The sequence below is a fragment of the Oncorhynchus tshawytscha genome, linkage group LG08, assembly GCF_018296145.1.
Source record: "Oncorhynchus tshawytscha isolate Ot180627B linkage group LG08, Otsh_v2.0, whole genome shotgun sequence".
In the NCBI taxonomy this organism is placed as follows: Eukaryota; Metazoa; Chordata; class Actinopteri; order Salmoniformes; family Salmonidae; genus Oncorhynchus; species Oncorhynchus tshawytscha.
Genome location: NC_056436.1, coordinates 59747470 through 59755728, shown reverse-complemented (window position 1 = coordinate 59755728; position 8259 = coordinate 59747470). Strand labels below are relative to the sequence as shown.

The 8259-nt window shown below is 38.5% G+C and overlaps 1 non-coding gene across 1 annotated transcript; it reads left to right on the top strand.

The window, feature by feature from the left end:
• Window positions 1–478: 478 nt before the first annotated feature.
• On the top strand, window positions 479–551 carry trnaa-agc. The gene has a single exon. It is a non-coding gene; the product is annotated as a tRNA-Ala (tRNA).
• Window positions 552–8259: the final 7708 nt, after the last annotated feature.

The window sequence follows — 8259 nt, the reverse complement described above, 5'->3', positions numbered from 1 at the left end:
TCTTTGATTTACTAGCTGTTCATTTGTTAGTAAATGTTGGGAGCTGTGACTCTTATTTATTCTACTGGAAGGCTGTCCTCTCCTCTGCTTACAGTAGAAAGGCCTTGGAGCGATCCACTGAGACGCAGTGAGCATAAGCACGACAAAAGACAGGAAAACAGTGACCATGTTTCGGGCGACTAACATGCATTTCCCCACGATCAACTGATCCTAATGTTATTCCACAGACAGCCAGCAGGGGGAACTCCAGACTCGCAGGTTTTTTTGCTATCATACACCCAACACTCACTAACCCAACAATACAACTATTTCCACCACTGACCTTACTGCAGTCACTACTTCAACCTTTACTGAACTACCATGAAAAATAGTTTTAGACAGCTGAAGCAAGCATACTTTTTTTTAAAGTACCCTTCCTTATAGACGAGGGATTTGGCAGTGCGGTCATTTAGATTACATACTTATTGTTGGAGCCACAGGGGGATTAGCTCAAATGGTAGAGCGCTCGCTTAGCATGCGAGAGGTAGCGGGATCGATGCCCGCATCCTCCAAATGTTTAGTTTGGTTCAATCAGCACACATTGTTGTTTTAGCTCTGGACTGATTTAACTAATCGAAGGATTAGTTAACAAATTGAATCAAGTGTACTTGTCTGGCTCTAAAATGTGAATGTGTGTTGCTGGGGCAACCTGAGGACTGCAGTTGGGAAACACCAGTGGAAGGTAGAGTGTGGTGGCGAGTTGAAATATTGATTCAAAATAGACCTACCAGTAGACGACGCTATCGTGGCTGTTAATAATATATTAGGCTAAGTACTGTTTTATACTCTGCACTTTCAATTGTTGTGAGTTCATGACCTATTTCTCATGCAGTGTTTTAATAGGATAATTTAGGGACAGTTAAAAAATTACTGGATGAGTGGGGGCTTGTAACTCTCAAACTCTAGGGGTGTTTCTCCAAACATACTACCATTTTCCACACTCATGCTCCGATTGTAATTCTCCACTCCATTCTCTTGAGTACGTTTTTGTGTGGACGCGAGTGAGGAGAATGCATAAAGCAATACATTTAAGAAGCACCCTACTGTATTACCTCACGCTTCACCGCCCCATTCACTGAACCTCCTTCCAGCCAGGACATTGGCAACAATAGACGAATCAAGATAAACACAAAGCAAACGTTTGAGTTCACAATTATCAGCTAGATATGTGAATCGTAACAATTTAGCTGCCATTGATTTCAATATATGTTGTGTATTTTTTTAACGTTTGTGTCATATTTATTTGCATACGTTTCGCAAACTTTTATTTGGACTCATTCTCCGACCCTCCCGTGCTGAACAGTGTTAATTACTGTATTTTTCAAATTTGACTTAATATCTATCGTAGTGCTCAGTTTCATAAACATGTAGACGGTACTCAAGATATTAGAATAATTTCACAATTTCAATAGCATGAATTAACATTTATTTCACAATATAATTTCAGGTAAATGTGATTGTGAATGCGTCCTAAAACTATTTACACAAAGTGTGATGTTGAATTTTTTACTCAGATTGAAATATCAAGTAGTATCAGGTAAATGGTACAACAGTAAAACCATTCATATCGAAATTTCACTATTAATCATGTTACTAGTATGCAAATCAGACATTTCAGCATGGAATAAAAGTTTTCTAGTAAGAATCATGTATGTAATAAATAATCAAACAATGCAGATATGAATAGTCATAGTCAACTCAATTATCTTTTCCCTGCCAAAGTAGGATTTACCCGGCATCCTTCTCTTCCAAACCTCTACTTTCCACTTGGAAGGCTATTTTGTTTTATTGGCAGGCCCATTCTCCTCCCCCTTGGTTGTGCTGCTACAAGCTGTAAATATAAAGAAACAAACAAAAACACAAATATTTCTAGTAGCTACAGTAACTTAGCCAACACGCAGAGATCATATGGGAAGCTAAAAACATGAGATTAAACATCCTGTCAGTTTCTCTGTTAGCCGAAGCTAACTAGTTGTCTTGTTAGCTACCTAGCCCTATCATTTGCACTCGCCCTCAAAACACAATTTCAAAAGCAGCGTTATATCCGTGAAATACCTATCTTACTCCAGAAATACATCATATTACAAAGTCAGAAGGAAATTATAGTGCTACTGATAAGGGAATTTATATGCTTAAAGGTAATGACTAAAAAAATTCCACCCTGAAATGTAATTTTGACATTGTGTAACAGATATAATGAATAATTAGACAAATGTAACTATTAGTAATCATTCGATTCTGTAACATGAATCATGAATTAGAATTGTAAATGTCAGTGTGACTAAGGAGAGACCGAGAACCATTGAACTATGTATGAGCTGACCTGGCTAGAACTCTGAGAAACTTACGATAGGGCAAGGAGTCCTTTCAAGGTTCCTACGGTTTTCGAAACACATGGCCCTTATCTTTCATCAGCAAGAAAGGATCCTTCAAATAAAAAAGATACACTTACTGTAGGGGATTTTGCGCAGATCCATACAGCTATTGGTTCCTCCATCCAACGAAACTACACTTCCACTACACTTCCCAAGTTACGCTTACACAAAGGTGTTTGGAGCATGCTAGATAGCTAATTAGCAAAGGTGGTCACCTCTGTCTTCCGTAAACAAGTGCTGTAACATGTAGATATGGCCATGTGGGAACACTAACCTTAACCCTATCAAGGTGTGTATCAATTTAACCTTTTGTTTTTAGAAAATCATTTCTCATTGATATGAAATATAAGGTCCTTGTGCTTCCTAAACCGTAACAAAAGCGAGACTTGTTCATGTTCAGATTGGCTCTTCACAAAACTCCCCTGTACAGCAGACAATGACTGTGTAATGTAATGGAACAGAGAGTCATTGGTGGTTGTACAACTTGATCTGTCATTAAAAAATATACACACCCCACCCAATGTTAAATATATTCTCACATAACTCTCCCCTTGTAAAAAATGTTATTAACTAAAAAATAATGATTACGACCACAAATAACAATAACTCTATTTAAAAATGTGGATATAGATTTTTTTGGCACAGTCGATGCTACGCAGGTCTACGGACGGACGAGCTCACTCTCTCTGCCTGTTTCGTTACACTACGATCAGAGCCAACTGCAGACAGTGATCAGCTCGGGGAAATCAGATTTTCAGCATTTTGATGCTATATTTACGAGCCTCAGAAATAAAAGATCCGGTCACGCATTAGGAGCCACTCCCTTTATATTGATAGTTAGCCTAGATGTGGACAAATTATATACCTACCACTATTGCCACTATGAATGGCGCATAGAAGGCAGGATAGAGAGTTAGACCGGTAGACTTTAATGACCTGTGGTATAGTAAGCACATGAAAAAGCATAGGTCAAAAGGGAAGTACCAAAACACCTAGATATAGGGGAGGTTCATCCATGCAGATGAGGAAATTTGTCTAGGATGGAAGAAATTATATAGTAAAACCTGCAAAACGACAAATGTAAACAAGGAAAAAAACGCACTACCCTCTCCTGTTCCCAATACAATACCACATAACCCTCTCCAAAGCAAAAATAACAGAATTTGACAACCCTCCCTATTTTGGACCACCCTCCCACTGGAGTTATTTTCGAACTGTCCCTTATGATTGTTTTGCCATTGACTTGTTTTGGCATAGCATTCTTTTGCAATGACTACATCGTTGTGTACTGAGTTAGTGTTACATTTCACCACTAGATGGCGAGACCTGCCTATGATAAGATAAATTGCTAGACTGACAAGTTGTGGCAAGTAGTTTAAGGACTGGAGTGGAGTGGAGTGGAGGACATTAAGGAGTGGGGGACATTCATTCAATATCATCTGTGTAGGTTTCTCATTTAAACAGTGACATTTTCAATCTCAGTTATTATTTTAGGTAATTAAAATAATTTCAGTATATTTTCGATGAAAACTTTCAGTTTACGAAATTAATTTCAGTAGCCTAAATTCTCTGAATGGACTTGAAATGAAATGGATGGAATTGACCTTTGTCCTTTTAAGAGCTAAATATTTGAACGCCTATCCAGCCAAGCTTGTCCTTGGGGAGTATAGGGGCAGCTTGACAGCAGCTGGGTCACACACATGGTTGGGTAGGTTATTGCCTAAATGTAATCAGTTACATTTACTAGTTACCTGTCAAAAATTGTAATCAGTAACGTAACTTTTGGATAACCCAAACTCAGTAATGTAATCTGATTACCTTCAGTTACTTTTAGTTAGTTACTTTTCTTTCCCCTTAAGAGGCATTAGAAGAAGACCAAAATGTATGTTACCAATTGAACGACGTCTATTGCAGGATAAATCAATGTTGAAGTTTACATAGCTGGCCATATATGGATGGTCATTTTTACTTCATGGGTTGGTTATGTAGGCTTCTTCTAACCCATTGCTTTCTACTACATATAATAATATGATTCAATTATATCTTTACATTAAAAACCAAAGTCTAAAGTCAGAATTCCAGTCATTCCAATAAATTTTATACCCCTTGATCTTCAAGAATAGGACTTGGAAATATGGAAGTATAGGTTAGCCAAATTGTTTTACCTGAGCATAACCCCAAAAATAATGACCTATTAGCCAGTCCTACTCTGTTGTTTATGATTTAGTTGTCATGGAGGACTGATTGGGCTCATTGATTCAAGTTGAAAAACAAAATTCTATGCTCATGGAATGGCATGCTTTGAGCACTACTGAAAAGTGCAATTTGCATGTGAAAAATGAATGCCGTATGCTGCATTTGCTATAGGCCCAGTGGTGACTGTCATTCAGGGCATGTGGGGCTGGTTTTGAGCACCACATTTTTAGCAAAGAAATTTGTTTTAAAAAATTGGGGGGGTGGGGCTTGTCTGTTTTGCATGTTATTTTGACATTAATACGTGTCACATATCAGTTTACGAACAATGTAAAAAATAAAATAAATAAATAAATGGTTGAGTTAATAAAGCCGTATACAAATATGGTCTCTTTTTTATTTTCTTGAGTAAGGCAGCTCCAAAATGCAGGTGTTTCAGCCTAGCTCAGTGCTTTCTGTGGTGATGGGGCAAGCCAGAAACCATTACGGAGCATTGTGCCGTGATTGGCTCTACGTCACCGCCAAGTCTAAGGGTAGACTTTGATAATTCAAGCCCCTTGGGTGCTGCCATAGAGTTACATTAGAAGTGCCCATCCAAGAAGGCCAGGTCATTGGCCACAGATAAAATGTCATCAAATCACGTTATATCTACAGTAGCTTTGATTGGACTTAGCTAGCAGTCATCATCATGAATCAAGTTGATAATCTACTGGCAAATCCTTTTTAATCTTTGTCATATGCAGAGAAATAATGATGAAAAATTATAGATAAAACACGTTGGTGCTCATCGGCCGTTGGACATAAACATCACACAACAATTGTGAAATCGCAAATTCAACAATGAGTGGTGAGTCCAAAAATGTCTTGTATGCTGCTGCATAAATGATGTAATATTCCAGGGAGATACAGTGGGGTAAAAAATTATTTAGTCAGCCACCAATTGTGCAAGTTCTCCCACTTAAACAGATGAGAGAGGCCTGTAATTTTCATCATAGGTACATTTCAACTATGACAGTCAAAATGAGACAAAAATGTCCAGAAAATCACATTGTAGGATTTTTAATGAATTTATTTGCAAATTATGGCCTCTCTCATCTTTTGAGTGGGAGAACTTGCACAATTGGTAGCTGACTAAATACTTTTTGCCCCACTGTATGTATACAGTAGCTAAGAAAGTACCCTAACCCGGTAGGCCGTCATTGTAAATAAGAATTTGTTCTTAACTGACTTGCCTAGTTAAATAAAGGTTAAATAAAATAAGGTAAATAAATGTTGTGTAGTAAGCTGTTAGTAGGCCATGTACCTCACCTTAATAATTTGGTATATTTTTACCTCTTAATTTCGCCTACTGTTCTGATTTGGTGGTGCACATGTAGCCTATAACCTGTTTTTGAGAAATGTAATCATCGAATATTGTAAGAGCTTTCATTTTCTGTTTATATGAAACCCTTTATTTATCCTAATTCTGACTTGGTGTACAGGGTGAAAACTGTAAGAACGGCCCATGTTCTGAATTCTGCCGCTGTACATTTCAAAAGTGCCGAATAGTTATATTGACTACGTCCGTCTTAGCTCACTCATCAATCCAAGATGGCGTAGCAGTCGTACGTGTGTTTGTCTTGTCCCGTGTAAATAGTCTGTTTTTAATTTTTTCACATATATTTTAATCTCACTTTCCATCTACAAACTAAATATACTTTCCTGCAACCCGCCTCACCCATTCTTATTGTCAGACTCAATAGCCTTCGTTTCTCAAATGACTGCCTCACCTGGTTCACCAACTACTTCTCAGATAGGGTTCAGTGTGTCAAATTGGAGGGCCTGTAGTCCGGACCTCTGGCAGTCTCTATGGGAGGTGCCACAGGGATCAATTCTCTGGCCGACTCTTTTCTCTGTATATATCAATGATGTCGCTCTTGCTACGGGTGATTCTCTGATCCACCTTTACACAGACGACACCATTCTGTATATATCTGGCCCTTCTTTGGACACTGTGTTAACAAACCTCCAAACAAGCATCAACGCCATACAACACTTCTTCTGTGGTTTCCAACTGCTCTTAAATGCTAGTAAAACTAAATGCATGCTCTTCAACTGATTGCTGCCCGCACCCGCCCGCCCGACTAGCATCACTACTCCGGACGGTTCTGACTTAGAATATGTGGGCAAATACCTAGGTGTCTGGTTAGACTGTAAACTCTCCTTCCAGACTTACATTAACCAATCCCGAATTAAATCTAGAATCGGCTTCCTATTTCGCAAACAAAGCCTCCTTGACTCATGCTGCCAAACATACTCTCGTAAAACTGACTATCCTACCGATCCTTAACTTCGGCGATGTCATTTACAAAATAACACTCTACTCAGCAAATATGGAGGTCGCAGTTGTAAATGAGAACTTGTTCTCAACTGGCCTACCTGGTTTAATACAGGTGAAATAAAAAATAAAAAAATGTTTTCATCGAAATTACGGATTGCCTGTTATCCTCTTGTCATCCCCTTATGCCATAGTTTGTACATCTCAATTGTCAGTAGAAACCACATTTGTTAAAGCAAGTCAGCCATATCAGTTAGTTTTTTTTAAAGGCAGTAAATGAGGCTGAATTAACAGTTTCACTGCCAGACAAGGCTCCGCTGTTAGACAGGTGTAGCAGTGGTATTGTGCAGTTCATGTATTGTTTAGTGTTGTGTTGTGTAGTGGCTTTGCTGGCAATCATCCCACAATTCTATTTTTTTCCCCACCAAGATTTACATGCTAAAATTGCCACTGTATAGGCCTATTGTTTACCTTTTTGTTGGTGACACTTTGATATCTTGATAATATGCAGCTGTTTAAAGGGCAATAACAATAACATTGCTCTGTTTTGTTGAAAAGCTGAGGGATGGGCCTGGAGAAATGTCCAAAAATGGATTCACATCCATGTGCTATGTAGATATCAATAATAAGTGACTACACCACTGCTGCCATCTTTACCTCCAAGCGTTTATTCAAGTTGGATAACTTTGGATGCCGACAGAAGTCGCACCATTAGAAGAAATAGCTTGGACTGTAACCTACAAAAGCCTATTCCTGCTCTTTTCCTGCGATCCATCCAACACATTTGGAGTGTCATCATAGTGGTCTTTGAATTAAGTTCAGACTCGCTAACATAGAACAAATTTAAACTTACGCCTTTTTCCAATGCTGATTTGAATGTAATTGAGAAAACAGAGAAGTGTCAAAGATTTAAAGGTAATCCTTGAAGTAATCATCTACTTTTTCAATTTTCAAAAGTATCTGTAATCTGATTACAATATTTTTGCTGGTAACGTAACTGATTACAGTTCCTGGATTTTTGTAATCCCTTACATTGAACTGATTACATATAATTACATGTAATACGTTACTCGCCAACCTTGGTCACACATACACACACCTGCACGCACACACGCATCCACAAACACACACACACAACTCCCCTACACTTGAAAAGTTGTGTTTCTCCATCTCTGACTGAGCTTCCATAGTCAGTTAGTCTGCACTGCAGGTGTATTTAAGAAGGCAAGCAAGGTTTCTCTCACTGTCCCTCGTATGAGTATGGCTGGCTCCATTTGCTGAGTGGCCCATACTTACAGTTAACAGCAATGCAGTAACAGCTCCTAAACAAACATT